Here is a 17136-nt window from a genome sequence, read left to right as displayed (position 1 = left end):
CAAGTAATTAGGAAGACTAATAGAATGATTGGTGTTAAAAGTTATCACGTGTAGGTGGAAATGTGGGGTAATCCGTTCAGCCACGAACTTAATGAATGGTGGAGCAGGCTGGAGGTGTTGAGTGTGCGACTCCTGCTCCTCATTCATATGTTTGTATGTTAATGCTATCATTTATTGCAAGGAGAATAGAATACAAATGTGGGGAGGTTATGCTACAGTTATACAGGGCATTGGTGAGACCACATCTGAAGTACTATGTACAGTATTGGTCTCTGTATTTATGGAAGGATGTTAATGCATTTGAAGCAGTTCAGAGAAGGTTTACTAGCCTAGAACCTGTAATGGGTTGGTTGGACAGGCTAGGCTTGTATCTGCTGGTATTTAAATGAGTAAGCGGTGACTTGATTGAAACATATAAGATTCTGAGGGGTCTTGACAGGATGAATGTGGAAAGTATGTTTTCTCTTGTGGAAGAATCTCGAACGAGAGGGTCACTGTTTAAAAATAAGGGGGTGCCCATTTAAGACAGAGACAAGAAGAATTATTTTTCTCTCAGAGCGTCGTGCGTCGTTGGCACTCTTTCAAAAGGTGGCTCTAGTGAGAAGGAGAAGATAGATCGGAATCTGAGAACACTAAATTGGAATATTCGGACAATGGATCAGACTCTGAGAACAATATATTGGAATGTTACATTAGGTCAGAATGTGAGGACAGTAGATTGGAATTTTATAGCAATGGGAAAGAGTTAATCCTGGGTGTTTGACTATCTTTCTGCAAATTATGATCTGCACCATTAGAATTGTGGACCTTTTGATGATTCAAACAGTTTATAATCCCATCCTCGCTATTGTTGGTGTCCCTGGGAAGTCTCTATTCAGCTATTAATTCTAGAAACCATGTCTAATTGCAGTGCTGTTCTTGTCATGTACTCTGCCCTCTTTGATGATGTTATTGTTCCTGGTAAGTCTCTGTATCCAGCTATTAGATCCACAAATCATGTTTCACTCTATTATTGTTCTTTGCATTTAAATTTTGGAAAGACCGCATCCATTTTCATCGATTTACATCACTAATTCTGTTCCTTATCCACTGATTCCATCTTGCTCCCCGGCCAACATTTGAGACTGAAACAGATTCTTTGCAAGCTTGGTGATTCCCCTAATCCTAAATTCTGACTCCATATCCTGTCCATCAACAATCCTGTCTCCCACCACCTCCATAATATTATCCATCGTCACCCCTCCCTCAGCTCATCTTTGGCTATGGTAGATTGGGGAACTTTACTAAAAGGGTTGACGGTGGATAGACAATGGGATAATATTTAAAGAACATGTCCCTGAATTACAACAATTATTCATGCCTGTCTGGTACAAAAATAAAACCAGAATGGTGGCTCAACCGTGGCTTACTTAAGAAATTCGGGATCGTATTAGATCCAAAGAGGAGGCATATAAAATTGACAGAAAAAGCAGCATGTCTGAGGATTGGAAGCAGTTTAGAATTCGGCAAAGGAGGACAAAGAGGTTGATTAAGCGGGGAAATAGAGTAGGAGAGTAAACTTTCATGGAACATAAAAACTGACTGTAAAAGCTTCTATAAATATGTGAAGAGAAAAAGATTAGTGAAGCCAAATGTAGGTCCTTTACAGTCAGAAACGGGGGAAATTATAATGGGGAACGAAGAAATGGCAGAACAATTAAACACATACTTTGGTTCTATCTTCACAAAGGAGGACACAAATAACCTCCCAGAAATGTTAGCGAACCAAGGGTCTGATGAGAGGGAGACTTGAAGGAAATAATTTATTCATAAAAAAATTTTGCAAGGGAAATTAATGGGGTTAAAGGCTGAAAGATCCCCAGGGCCTGAGAATCTACATCCCAGAGCACGAAAGGAAGTGGCCCTGGAAATAGTGGATGCATTGGTGGTCATCTTCCAAAGTTCTACAGACTCTGGAGAAGTTCCTACAGATCGGAGGGTGGCAAATGTAACCCCACTATTTAAAAAGGTAGGGAGAGAAAAACAGGGACCTACAGCCTTAGATCAGTAGTGGGGAAAATGCCAGAATCTATTATAAAGGATGTGATAGCAGAACACCGAGAAAGCATAAACGTGATTGGACATCCCAGAGCACTAAAGTGTGAAAATAGATAAGTCCCCTGGGCCAGATGGGATTTATCCTAGGATTCTCTGGGAAGCCAGGGAGGAGATTGCAGAACCTTTGTCCTTGATCTTTATGTCGTCATTGTCGACAGGAATAGTGCCAGAAGACTGGAGGATGGCAAATGTTATCCCCTTGTTCAAGAAGGGGAGTAGAGACAGCCCTGGTAATTATAGACCTGTGAGCCTTACTTCGGTTGTGGGCAAAATGTTGGAAAAGGTTATAAGAGACAGGATTTATAATCATCTTGAAAAGAATAAGTTCATTAGCGATAGTCAGCACGGTTTTGTGAAGGGTAGGTCGTGCCTCACAAACCTTATTGAGTTTTTCGAGAAGGTGACCAAACAGGTGAATGAGGGTAAAGCAGTGGATGTGGTGTATATGGATTTCAGTAAGACGTTTGATAAGGTTCCCCACGGTAGGCTATTGCAGAAAATATGGAAGTATGGGGTTGAATGTGATTTAGAGCTTTGGATCAGAAATTGGCTAGCTGAAAGAAGACAGAGGGTGGTGGTTGATGGCAAATGTTCATCCTGGAGTTTAGTGACTAGTGGTGTACCGCAAGGATCTGTGTTGGGGCCACTGCTGTTTGTCATTTTTATAAATGACCTGGAAGAGGGTGTAGAAGGGTGGGTTAGTAAATTTGCGGATGACACGAAGGTCGGTGGAGTTGTGGATAGTGCCGAAGGATGTTGTAGGGTACAGAGGGACATAGATAGGCTGCAGAGCTGGGCTGAGAGATGGCAAATGGAGTTTAATGCGGAAAAGGGTGAGGTGATTCACTTTGGAAGGAGTAACAGGAATGCAGAGTACTGGGCTAATGGGAAGATTCTTGGTAGTGTAGATGAACGGAGAGATCTTGGTGTCCAGGTACATAAATCCCTGAAAGTTGCTACCCAGGTTAATAGGGCTGTTAAGAAGGCATATGGTGTGTTAGCTTTTATTAGTAGGGGGATCGAGTTTCGGAGCCACGTGGTCATGCTGCAGCTGTACAAAACTCTGGTGAGACCACACCTGGAGTATTGCGTGCAGTTCTGGTCACCGCATTATAGGAAGGATGTGGAAGCTTTGGAAAGGGTGCAGAGGAGATTTACTAGGATGTTGCCTGGTATGGAGGGAAGGTCTTACGAGGAAAGGCTGAGGGACTTGAGGTTGTTTTCGTTGGAGAGAAGGAGGAGGAGAGGTGACTTAATAGAGACATATAAGATAATCAGAGGGTTAGATAGGGTGGATAGTAAGAGTCTTTTTCCTCGGATGGTGATGGCAAACACGAGGGGACATAGCTTTAAGTTGAGGGGTGATAGATATAGGACAAATGTTAGAGGTAGTTTCTTTACTCAGAGAGTAGTAGGGGCTTGGAACGCCCTGCCTGCAACAGTAGTAGACTCTCCAACTTTAAGGGCATTTAAGTGGTCATTGGATAGACAGATGGATGAAAATGGAATAGTGTAGGTCATATGGTTTCACAGGTCGGCGCAACATCGAGGGCCGAAGGGCCTGTACTGCGCTGTAATGTTCTAATTCTAATTTTAAAGGAAGTGGCCCTGGAAATAGTGGATGCATTGGTGGTCATCTTCCAAAGTTCGACAGACTCTGGAGAAGTTCCTACAGATCGGAGGGTGGCAAATGTAACCCCACTATTTAAAAAGGGAGGGAGAGAAAAACAGGGAACTGCAGCCTTAGATCAGTAGTGGGGAAAATGCCCGAGTCTATTATAAAGGATGTGATAGCAGAACACCTAGAAAGCATAAACGTGATTGGACAAAGTCAGCATGGGTTTATTAAAGGGAAATCATGGTTATCAAATCTACTGGAGTTTTTTGAGGATGTAACGAGTAGAATAGATAAGGAAGAACCAGTGGATGTGGTGTATTTGGATTTTCAGAACGCTTTTGATAAGGACCCACATGAGAGATTGGTGTGCAAAATTAAAGCACATGGGATTGGGGGTGATATATTGGCATGGTTTGAAAATTGGTTGACTGACAGAAAAGACAGAATAGGAATAAGCGGGTCTCTTTCTGGGTGGCAGGCAGTGACTAGTGGGGTACCGTAGTGATCGGTGCTTGGGTCCCAGCTATTCACAACATATATTAATGACTTGGGTGAGGGAACTAAATGTAACATTTCCAGGTTTGCAGACAACACAAAACTGGAGGATGGGGGGTGCGGGGAATGTGAGCTGTGAGGAGGATGCAAAGAGACTCCAATGTGATTTGGACAAGTTGGGTGAGTGGGCAAATGAATGGCAGATGCAGTATAACGTGGATAAATGTGAGGTTATCCACTTTGGTTGTAAAACAGAAAGGCAGATTATTATCTGAATGGTGATAGGTGGGAAAGGGGGAGGTGCAACGAGTCCTGGGTGTCCTTGTACACCAGTTGCTGAAAGCAAGCAGCAAGCAGTTAGGAAGGTAAATGGTATGTTGGCCTTCATTGCAAGAGAATTTGAGTACAGGAGCAAGGATGTCTTACTGCAGTTATACAGGGCTTTAGTGAGACCACAGCTGGAGCATTGTGTGCACCTTTGGTCTCCTTATCTGAGGAACGATGTTCTTGCCATGGAGGGGGTGCAAAGAAGATTTACTAGACTGATTTCTGGGATGGCAGGATTGACGTATGAGGAGGGATTGGGTCGACTAGGCCTATATTCACTAGAGTTTAGAAGACTGAGAGGGGATCTCAAAGAAACCTATAAAATTCTAACAGGACTCGACAGGCTCGATGCAGGCAGGATGTTCCTGATGGCTGGGGAGTACAGAACCAGGGGTTACAGTCTCAGGATATGGGGTATGCCATTTAGAACCCAGATGAGGAGAAATGTCTTCACTCTGTGGGTGGTGAACCTTTACTGCAGAAGGCAGTGGAGGCCAAGTCATTAAATATATTCAAACTGGAGATAGATATATTTCTTAATATCAAAGAGATCAAGCGATATGGGGAGAAAACGGGAGCAGGGTACTGAATTAGATGATCAGCCATGATCTTTTTTGAATGGTGAAGCAGACCAGAAGGGCCGAATGGCCTACTCCTGCTCCTATTTTCTCTGTTTCTAACTGCTGCATAAACCCTGATTCGTGCTCTTGTTAAATCTCGACCCCACTACCCCAATGTTTCACTGGCCACCGTCAGAGTTACAAACCTTTTCAAATCTCAACTCATCCAAAACTCTGCTGCCCATATCTTAACACACACCAAGTCCAGTTCACAGATCATCCCTTTGCTCACCGACCTACATTGGCTCCTAATAATGAAAGCAAAATACCGCAGATGCTGGAAATCTGAAATTAAAACAGAAAGTGCTGGACGTAACTCAGTAGGTCTGGCTGCATCTGTGGAGAGGGAAACAGAGTTAACATGATGAGAACATAATGAAAGGACACCGACCTGAAACATTAACTCTGCTTCTTTCTCCACAGATGCTGCCAGATCTGCTGAATACTTGCAGTGCTTTCTGGTTTTATTTTACACTGGCTCCCTCCACAGCAATGCTACAATTTTAATATACGCATTCTTGTGTGAAAATCCCTCCCTGGCCTCAATTCTCCAATTAGTCTCATTCCCCTGTCCATTTCCCATATTCTTGCCACTTGGTCCTTTTAAATAATTTATCCTATTCCTATTAAAAGGGAATTTCTTTCCCTGTGTACCTCTCTGTTGCCGTGATTCTGGGATCAGTAGGCACTGGTGCTGGACAGGGCACTAAATCTGGGAGTGCCCGGCATGCACTGGTAGTATGGGGAGATGTCTGGACGTGACATGAAACAGACGTTCCAGCTGCTTTGATGAACGTCTTTGAAACTTGGTCTGTGCATGTTCACTGATCCCCTGTGTTAGTCATTCTCAGCCAAACATGCATTCAGCAGCGCGAGAAATTCCCCATAGCGTTATTTTAAAGAATCAGCATCCAACTGGCAGGTGAGGGGCTTTTAACGTCTGTCATCACAAAATTAGTGGAGGTTCTGTGAATGATTTAATGGACGTTGTGCTTAGAGCTGTTGGATACAGTCAGGGAGGTCAGTGGATTTGGGACCCCAACTCTGGACGAGACATGGGGACTGAAATTACAATACATTTGAGCCTTCAACATGATTCAGAAATGGAGCAGAGGATGCAGCAATGGAACCTCTGCAATGAAGAAGGGGACCCCCCCTCCCTGGGTCCAACCCACCCTGGGTTTCCAAGTGCACCTTTCCTACCCATACCTAACCCAGGAGCAGTGTGTGAGGTGACTCTGATTTAATAAGCAGGTTGTCACAGGGCTGTGGCACCTCCTGCAACACGACCTGCAGCCTCACACCAGGATGAGGATAGCGCTGTCAGTGGCCATTAAGGTCACAGTTCAATTGAACTTCCAGGCGTCTGGAACTATCCAGGCAGGAGCAGGCAACATATCCATCATCTCCCAGGATGCCGTCCATTGACGTATCCACTAGGTGACAGGGGCCATCTATGCCAGGTCAGGTAAATACATAATTTTCTCCGGAGCAAGATGTGAAGTCACATGGCTTTTGAGATAGCTGGATTCCCGATGGTGCACATGGCTGTGGGCCTCCATGTCAATGGGAGAGCTATAGGAACAGGAAAAACTCCCTGTTCCACATTGGAGCCAGACTTCTCCATGCTTCTTGACGGTCACAGCAAGCTGTCTGTCAGACGGGTCATGCAGACAGCATGTAGATTTCATGTAAATGAGGAGACAGCATGAAGGTTGCGTGCCACCTGAATAAACAGGAACGGGCATGGGCAGATATCTGATCGTGACCCCTTTGCCCGAAAAGTTATGCAAGCTTCTCGTTCCCTCTCTCACCATTTCCTGTTCTCTCTTCCAACCTGATCCTCACTACCTTCACTCTGTCTCTTGCTCATCCAATCAGAGATTGATGTAGCACCGAAGGAAGCTTTTCGGCCCATTGTATCAGTGCTGTCTCTTTGAAAGAGCTATCTAATTATTTCCACTTCCCTCCTCTTTCCTCAGGCTCCTGCATTTTTCCCTTTTCAAGTATTTAAGTTCCCTTTTGAAAGATATTATTAAATCTGCTTCCACAATGTTTGCAGGCAGTGAATTGCAGATCCCAACAACTCACTGTGTGCTGCAATTCTTCTGATTTCGCCTCTGATTCTTTGTCAACTACATTATGTCTGTGTCTTCTTAATGCCAAACGTTCCGACACTAGAAACGGTTTGAAGCAGGCACGAAGGTAGCAGCTAGCGACTGAATGCAGCTCAAAACAGAGTGGGAATATGGCGCAGTGAGAGAGGAGATGCTGTTCGGACCTTTTAGAGGAAAGGAGTGGGCCGAGTGAGAGTGCCATAAGCCAGCAGTGGGACATGAGAGCTGAAACCTGGAATCATTAATAAGATGAGCAGATAGGTGAGTGGTTGGTGAGTTTTAAGCTTTGTCCTCTCTAAACGGGGATAGTAGTTTAAACTGGTACTGGAGAGATATAAATATTGTAGTTAATTCATAGCTTCACTTGGTAAGGCATTTGATATAACTATTGACAACTGTTGAGTGATATTTTTCAAATTTATTAGGTAAATAGAACACAAAAATATGAGAGGGCAGGTGATGTGTTCCAGGTGTAGCCTGTGGGAGCTGGTGGGCAGCTATGTGATCTACATCATCCACATCTGCAGCCTGAGGAACTTCAGCTCAGAGTTCATGAGCTAGACTCTGAGCTTCGGGCACTGTGATTCATAAAGGAGGGGGCACATTTTGTTCCAGGTGGCTGTCACACCCTTTAGGTTAAAAACTTTGAATTTGGTCTATTGTCATGGACAGGGAGTGGGGTGGGGGGGGGGAGGGCAGGGGGTGTGACTGCAAGTGAAGCAGGAACGGGGACCCAGAAGGTAACAATGGAGGAGCCTCAGCCCTTGCAATTGTCCAACAGGTTTGAGGTGCCTGTATGGACGACAGTGGGAGCTGTAGGGTGGATGAGGAAACTGACCATGGCACCGTGGTGCAGGGAGCCATTCAAGTGTGGGGAGTAAATAGGAATGTGGTGGTTGTAGGGAATAGTATAGTCAGAGGGATATATGTAGTTTCTCTGCAGCCTAGAACAAGAGTCCAGAAGACTGTGTTGCCTGCCCAGCGCCAGGGCTCGGGACATCTGCTCTGCACTGGAGAGAAACTTGCAGTGGGTGTAGAGAATACAATTGTCATGGGCCACGTATGTACCAGCGACATAGATAGGACGAGGAAAGAGGTTCTTCTTAGGGATTATGACCAACTAGGGGCTAAACTATAATGTAGACCCACAAAGTTTAGTTTTTTCAGTTTAGAGATACAGCACTGAAACAGGCCCTTCGGCCCACCGAGTCTGTGCCGACCATCAACCACCCATTTATACTAATCCTACACTAATACCATATTCCTACCACATCCCCACCCTGTCCCTATATTTCCCTACCACCTACCGATACTAGGGGCAATTTATAATGGCCAATTTACCTATCAACCTGCAAGTCTTTGGCTTGTGGGAGAAGACCAGAGCTTCCGGAGGAAACCCACGCAGACACAGGGAGAACTTGAAAACTCCACACAGGCAGTACCCAGAATTGAACCCAAGTCTTTGGAGCTGTTAGGCTGCGGTGCTAACCACTGCGCCACTGTGTCGCCCTGTAGGTCATAACCTGTGGATTACTACCTATGCCACAAACGAATTGACAAAGGGTAACTAAGATCAGAGAGTTGAATGTGTGGCTCAAAGATTGGTATGGAAGAAATGGGTTTTGATTCATGGGGCAATGGCACCATTACTGGGGAAAGTGGGAGAGGTACCGATGGGACAGTCTTCACCTGATCAGTTTTCTTGTATTCACATTATTCATTAACGACTAGAGTGGGAGAGAAAACTTTAAACTAAATATTTGGGGTTGGGGGTGTGTGGGGCGGGGGTGGGGGTGGGATCTGGTGAGGCAGGATGTGGCAAATTAAAGCTAAAAATGAGGCACTAAAGCAGGATAGCGTATAGGTAATGAGAACCAGAGTGTGGCAGGAAGGGAGAGAATATACCAGAGGAATATAGGAAGATAGGAACAGGAGTAGGCCATTCAGCCCCTCGAGCCTGTCCCGCCATTCAATGAGATCATGGCTGATCCGCGGCCTTTGGCCCATATCCCTTAATATCTTTGCTTAACAAAAATTGATCTCAAATTTCAAATTAATAACTGTTCTAGCTTCAACTGCTGTTTGTGGGAGAGAGTTCCAAACCTCTACCACCCTTTACATGAAGAAGTGCTTCCGAACATCTCTCCGGAACTGTCTGGTCCTAATTTTTAGACTATGTTCCCTAGTTTTAGAATCTCCAACCAGTGGAAATAGTTTATCTTTATCTAGCCTATCCTTTCCTGTTACTATCTTAAAGACTTCAACCAGATCACCCCTTAACCTTCTAAATTCTGGCAAAAACAGGCCAAATTTGTGTAATCTCTCCTTGTAATTTAACCCCTGTAGTCCAGGAATCATTCTTGTAAACCTACGTTGCACTCCCTCCAAGGCCAATATATCCTTCCTAAGGTGTGGTGCCCAGAACTTCTCACAGTACTGCGAGTGGGATCTAACCAGGGTTTTGTACAGCTGCAGCATAACCTCTGTGTCTTTATACTCCAATCCTATAAATTTAAAGGCTAGCATTCCATTAGCCTTTTTGATTATTTTCTGCACTTGCTCATGGCATTTTAAAGATCTATTCACCTGAATCCCCAAGTCTCTTTGGACATCCACTGTAGTTAACCTCTTCCCATTTGGAAAGTACCCTGCTCTATCCTTTTTTGGTCCAAAATGGATAACCTCACACTTGCCCATATTGAAATCCATCTGCCACAGTTTTGCCCATTCACCTAGTCTGTCGATATCTCCTTGCAATGTTATGCTATCATCCAGACTGTCTACAATGCCGCCTAACTTTGTATCATCAGCAAATTTGGATATATGACTTACTATGCCATCATCCAAGTCGTTAATGAATAATTGAGGCCCCAACACAGATCCCTGTGGGACACCACTAGTTACATCCTGCCAATCAGAGTACTTTCCCATTATCCCCACTCTCTGTCGCCTACCACTCAACCAACTTTCTAACCATGTCAATAATTTGCCCTCAACTCCATGGGCTTCTACCTTAGTTAACAGTCTCTTATGTGGGACTAAATCAAATGCTTTCTGGAAGTCCATATAAATAACATCTATGGACACTCCCCTGTCCACTACCTTAGTCATCTCTTCAAAAAATTCAATGAGATTTGTCAGGCATGACCTTCCCATCATGAATCCATGCTGGCTGTCCCTGATTAACTGAAATTTTTCTAGATGTTCAGTCACCCTATCCTTGATTATTGACTCCAGCAACTTGCCCACCACAGATGTCAGGCTAACTGGTCTGTAATTTCCTTGGTTCCCTCTTTCACCCTTCTTAAAAAGTGGAGTGACATGTGCAACTTTCCAATCCAGAGGGACCAGTCCTGAATCTAGGGAACTCTGAAAGACTATAGTTAGGGCATCTACAATGTGCTCCCCTACTTCCTTTAACACCCTTGGATGGAAACCGTCAGGTCCTGGGGATTCTAGTTTCAGCTTTTAGTGAGCCTACATTGCTCTTGACCATCCGTTTTCCCTTTATGTAACTATCACATTTCTTCTTATTGATTTTGATGTCCCTTGCACGTTTCCTTTCATAATCTCTTTTAGTAGCTCTTATAAGCTGCTTTGTGACCCTTTGCTGGTCTTTGTATCGATCCCATTCGGCTGGATCTGTGCTGCGTTTTGCATTTCTGTAAGCCCTTTCTTTTAGTATTGTGCTATCCCTAATCTCTTTAGTTGTCCATGGCTGTTTTTTCTGTGAAGTGGACCTTTTTCCTCTCGGGTATATACTCACTCTGTATTTCATTAACTGTTTCTTTAAATATTCTCCACTGTTCTTCAGTCGTTTTGACTCATTAACAGATCTCACCAGTTTATCGTGGACAGTCTCTGTCTCATCCCAGTAAAGTCAACCTTACCCAAGCCTAAAATTCTAGCAGATGATTCGTGCTTTTCACTTTCAAACCAGGACATAAGGACAGAGTTTGCAAGAATGACAAAAGACAGAATCAAAGGCATGCAACATTCATAACAACACGGATGAATTGATAGGACCTATAGAAATAAATATGGATGACCTGATTGCCATTGCAGAGACGTGGTTGCCAGGTGACCAAGGCAGAACCTAAATATTCAAGGATGTTTGACATTTTGGAAGGACAGAAAGAAAAGAAAAGCTGGTGGAGTAACGCTGACATTAGTCCAGCAATGAGAGTTGACCTTAGTTCAGAAGATTAAGATGTAGAATCAGTTTGAGTAAAGATAAAAATAGCAAAGGTAAGAATTCACTTGCGGGAGTAGTTTATAGGCCACCCTAACAGGAGCTACACTGTAGGACACAGTTTACTTGAAGAAATAATGAGGCCTTGTAAGGAAGATACTGTCATGGGCAATCTTAATCTTCGTATCGATTGGGCAAATCAAAGATAGCTTAGAAGATGAGATCATTGAGTGTATGTGAAACAATTGCTTAGAGCAGTACATTCTATTGCCAACCATGGAGCAGGCTATTTTTGACCTGGTAATGTGCAATGAGACAGGATTAAAAAATAACCTGAGGTAACAGTGATCATAATAGAATAGAATTTCACATTAGGTTTGCGTGTGAGAAGATCTAAGACTAGTGCCTTAAAATTAAATAAAGGAAAATGCCAGGGGATGAGGACAGAGTTGGCTAAAGTGAACTGGGAAAGTAGGTTAAAAGGTAGGAGAACAGAGAAGCAGTGGCAGACTTTTAAGCGGATATTCTCAGCAAAGATATATCCCATTGAGAAGTCAAGACTCCAGGAGAAGCATGCACCATCCATGACTAAATAAGAAAGTTAAGATTGGTATTAAATTTTTTATGTCCTTTAGGATTCGGCCAGCTCAGTCAGTAGTGGTGCTACCGAGCCACTCTTGGTGATGGACATTGAAGTCCCCCACCCAGAGTACATTTTGTGCTTTTTCCAATTAGTGTTCCACATGGAGGACGACTGAGAATGGTAATAGGTGGTAATCAGCAGGAGGTTTCCTTGCCCATGTTTGACCTGATGCCATGAAACTTCATGGGGTCCAGCGTCAAATGTTGAGGACTCCAGGGGAACTCCCCCCAGCCTGTATACCACTGTGCCGCCACCTCTGCTGGGTCTGTCCTGACAGTAGAACAGGACATGATGGTGTCCGACACATCGTCTGTAAGGTATGATTCCATGAATATGACTATGTCAGGCAATGCTCGACTAATCTGTGGGACAGCTCCCCCAATTTTCACAAAATGCCAAGATGTTAATAAGGAGGACTTTGCAGGGTTGACAGGTCTGGGTTTCCCACTGTCATTTCCTGTGCCTGGGTTGATGCAGTGTGGTACATCTAGTTACATTCCTTAACTTGGTAGGAAGGACTGCAGTTTGGTGGGGATGATGTTGAACCTGGGATTAAGGATGGCAATTGGATTGTGATGTGCCTGGCCTATATGCTATTTTGGTTTGGGATGTGTTTAACTTGGGGGCACGGGCTGCAGTTTAGATTGGGATGTGTTTAACCTGGGTGTCATTACTCTGGTTTTGTTTGAGATGTGTTTACCTTTGGGGCATGGACTGCAGTTTGGTTTGGTGTATATTTAACCTCGGGGCAAGGAATACAACTTGGTTTGGGATGTGCTTAACCTAAGGGCAAGGATTGTGTTTTGGCTTGGAATGTGTTTACCTTTTGGACAAGGACTGCATTTAGGTTTGGTTTGTGTTTAACCTATGGACAAGGACTGCAGTTTGCTTTGGAGTGTGTTTAACTCAGGGCCTTCTCCCTGAGGCTGCCCCCAGATGTGGTTCTGACTATTCATTTCCCCGGGTTTTATTCCGTCACCCAGACCCTGGCGTTTCATGTCTCCGGTGAAATTGTTCCTGTTGGTTTGCTGGTCTTGATTGTTGAATAGGTTTGACACCTGCTGTCTGAGTAGCTCAGGCCCTGTAATGTGACACAAACACATTAACTCCAGGTGCAAGGGCATTCAAAATAGAGGGTATTTAAATACCCAGATAATTAAAGTCATCAACGCGAATCTATGTCGAAACATATTATGATTCTGAAATACTGCTTCTGTTTCTGGACAGTGCAATCTATTTGATGGTTTCGGTGGTATTCACAGTGGACATTTTCTGCAATATTTGGTCATGCTGTTTTAATCAATATCAGTGACAATGATTTTAAATGATATGGGCACATCCATTTTTCATGATATGCATGGAGGCCATTTTAAGTCTTATTGATTCGTGATGGCTATTTTAAATGTGAGCCATTTGTGATGGAATTCTAAGTGGTATTTAGTGGGGATGTGTCCAATTTATGCAACATGTGCTACGACAGGGACACCGACCCTTATTATTGACAGTGCCACAACTCATATTAATGATTTGAATGTAGGCCATTTTAAGAGATATTATGGGGTGGCGTGACGACTTTAAATGATATGCATACCATCTGTTTTAAGGAATTTGCATGGCAGCCACTTTAAGGGATAGGCGTGGTGGAAATTTCATATATGGTGAAAAGTATATTGCGGTAATAACTGCTGGATTGAAAGAGGTTAACTGAACCTGTTGTTTGTGACTATAATTAATGTCTGTCTGCATAGAGCCTAATAGTGTCACTGCAGAGTTTTCCTATTCGATTGATAAGGGACTCCTTTCCATGTGTTATCCCATCGGGGCAGTGGGAGCAACAACCTCAGCACTAACAGGGATCAACGGCTCTGGAGAGAGGGACAGGATGAATTCATGGAGGATACTGCATTTGTTCTTGAAAGTTGAAGAGATTTACTATCCTTTACTTGCTGCTGCCGCTGTTCCTGGTAAGTCTCTGCATCCAGGTATAAATTCCATAAAACTATGTTTCATTGTATCACATTTTTCCCATTTTAAGTTTATAGATCCAGTTATTAGTATTATGTGCTCCGAGTGTGAGGTCCTTTAATTTCCCCTGATTTGATTATTGGATAATAACCCATTTATTGTTCTCAGACTCGCCAACTTTAAGGGCATTTAAGTGGTCATTGGATAGACATATGGGTGAAAATGGAATAGTGTAGGTCAGATGGTTTCACAGGTCGGCGCAACATCGAGGGCCGAAGGGCCTGTACTGCGCTGTAATGTTCTAATTCTAATAGTTCAATGAATGTCATATCCTCACTCTCACTATCTTTCTCACCTGATGTATTCTTTTTCAGTATAAAAGGTTCTTTCAGTCTCCAAGAGAGATTAACATTCAGAAATCAGATTCAGTTGGATATAGATAATTTTACCGAGTTTCAGAAACCTGTTTGCGCAGATAGATCACAGATAGAATGTTAAATATTTTGTTCTAATGCCTCAGAATCCAGTTCTCGTTGTCCAGCTCAGTTTTCACCATTTCCAGCTTCACACCAATGTTTCTTTTTCTCGATAGTTTGATATCACAACAAGCATGATTCATCTTCCAAATGTAACTTGAATGATTTCATTATCTTTTCAGTGGACTCAGTTCTAATCACAGTTTTGAAATAATTGAACTTTGTGCTGCCTGTCACAGGTGAGGGAATCTCTCACTCAGGTCAACACTTCACTTTCTATCTGGTCTTTCCTTGACAATAAATGTTTCTTTTTGTCTTTATTATTTGCTGAAACCATCATATCTTTTTACTGAAAATGAAATAAATTGTCAGATCTGAAGTGACCTTTGTCTGATCTTTTATAAACTGCTGTTGCTCATATTTAATTTCATCCCGATTATAAATTCCCATTTAATACTTGATTTTATTGAATGGTATTCCCTGTGTCCAACAGATAACCCCATCACGGATGCAATCATTTTTTCCATACATCACTGGATACTGTAACACATTTGTAAATCTCAATCAGTACTCAGTCAAACTGGTAACTTTACTCCCAGCCTGATGTATAACTTCTCTCTTTATCTCCCTTCCTCACAGTCAACTTGGTGACCATTGTGATCCTGTCTCGAGGAAAGTGCGGTCTGTCCAAATGTGTCACTTGTTACCTGGTGGCCATGGCAGCAGCGGATCTACTGGTCGTTATCCTCGACCTGATATTGAGGCACATCCCGATTGTTTATGAGGAACAGTTTTATCCCCTGCTGTGGGGTATTCCCGTGTGTAATATCCACGCTGTCCTGCTTTATGCAGCTACAGACTGTTCAGTCTGGTTCACCATCACGTTCACCTTTGATCGATTCATAGCCATTTGTTGCCAGAAGCTGAAAAGTAAATATTGCACTGAGAATACGGCGGCTGTGGTTTTGGGAACAGTGACTGTGCTGAGCTGCTTAAAGAACATCACCTGGTATTTTATTTTTACTGGTCGGTACTGGTTGCTGAATGAACCCTGGTTTTGTCAGCCAAAAATTGGTGTTTATGACTCTCGGTTCTGGGGAATAATTGAGTTTCTCCACCATATTCTAACCCCAGGGTTCCCATTTGCTGTGATTCTGCTGCTCAATACTCTCACTGTCAGACACATTTTTGTAAGCAGCAGAGCACGCAGGAGACTCCGGGCTCACAGCAGTCTGGAGAGTCGCAAAGACCCAGAGATGGAGAGCCGAAGGAAATCCATCATTTTATTGTTATCTATCTCTGCCAATTTCATACTATTATGGGCAGTAATAATGGTGTATTCCATATGGCGGCGCATGGACCGATTAAATTATCGGTCTGTCATGTTACCACATTTTGTGCAGGAATTGGGCTTCATGCTGCAGCTCCTGAGTTGCTGCACAAACACTGCGATTTATGCCGTGACCCAGACTCAGTTCAGAGAACAGTTGAAGAACATGCTGAAATATCCCTTTACTCCAATTTTTAAAAGGAGTGTTTCTTGACAATGCAGAGCATGCACAGAGCAAACACAGACATCATCATGCGATAACATCAGAGGTAATGAAATCCGAGCATTGCTTCAATGGCTGCAAATCCCTGCCTCATTGCTCCACTCCCCTGGTTGCTAACTCCCTGCCTCTCTGCTTCTTCCCTAGCCTCTCCCTGTCGGCCTCATTGCTTCTCCCCTGGCCGTTCGCTCCCACCTCGCTGCCTCTCCCCTGGCCACTCGCTCTGGCCTCACTGCTTCTCCCCTGGCTGCTCCCTCTCGGACTTGCCACTTCTCCACTGGCCGCACCCTCCCAGCTTGCTCCCATCTCGCCGCTTCTCCCCTGGCTGTTTGCTCCTGTTTCGCCACTTCTTTCCTGGCTACTCATTTCTGTCTGGTCGCTTCTCCCCTGCTGCTCGCTCCCCGCCTCGCCCCTTCTCCCACCACCCGCCCCACCACCAGCCACTGCCTCTCGTCCTTGATGCATCTCCCTCCCCCACTGGCCGTTCGCTCCCCAGCTCGCCACTTTTCCCCTGGCCGCTCGCTCCCCGCCAGCTGCTCCCTCCTGGCCTCACCACTTCAGTTAGTCACTCGTCACTTCACTCAGCTTGACCAATCGTTCCTCGCTGCGCTGCCAGAGAAATGGTGGGCAACAAATGACTGAGGAGTGCTGGGGCGACACAAGGAGCAGCAACCGAAGTGAGGCGGGGAGTGAGTGGCTGAGGGGAGGCAATGGCGAGGTAGGGAGCAAGCACTGAGCAATTGGGCATTCGAGGGAGCAGCAAAGAGAAGCATGCTGACAGGAGGGAGCAGGGTACTGTTGGGGTGGGCTGGAGGTGGTGGTCACAGCCACTGAGGGAATTTTTAGGTTGAATTGATTTTTGTCATAAATTGAGCAGTGCCATCTTTATTACTGGCAGTTGCCTGAACATGGTGGACAGAGACGTTTCAGTGGATGAGGCTGCATTTGTGCCTGTGCCAGTACTGCGCCACCTAGAGGTTGCATTGCCAGCAAACACAGCCTTTACACAGAGCAAAAAAACAGTGGTCAGGTATTG

General features: G+C 44.2%; 1 pseudogene; it reads left to right on the top strand.

Moving 5' to 3' along the window:
* LOC137365614 (probable G-protein coupled receptor 139) overlaps positions 1 to 16094 on the top strand; it is a 58403-nt pseudogene extending 42309 nt beyond the window's left edge.
* The last annotated feature ends 1042 nt before the right edge of the window (positions 16095 to 17136 follow it).

Source organism: Heterodontus francisci, unplaced genomic scaffold, assembly GCF_036365525.1.
Source record: "Heterodontus francisci isolate sHetFra1 unplaced genomic scaffold, sHetFra1.hap1 HAP1_SCAFFOLD_96_1, whole genome shotgun sequence".
Taxonomy (NCBI): domain Eukaryota; kingdom Metazoa; phylum Chordata; class Chondrichthyes; order Heterodontiformes; family Heterodontidae; genus Heterodontus; species Heterodontus francisci.
This window is presented reverse-complemented; position numbering and strand designations above follow the sequence as displayed.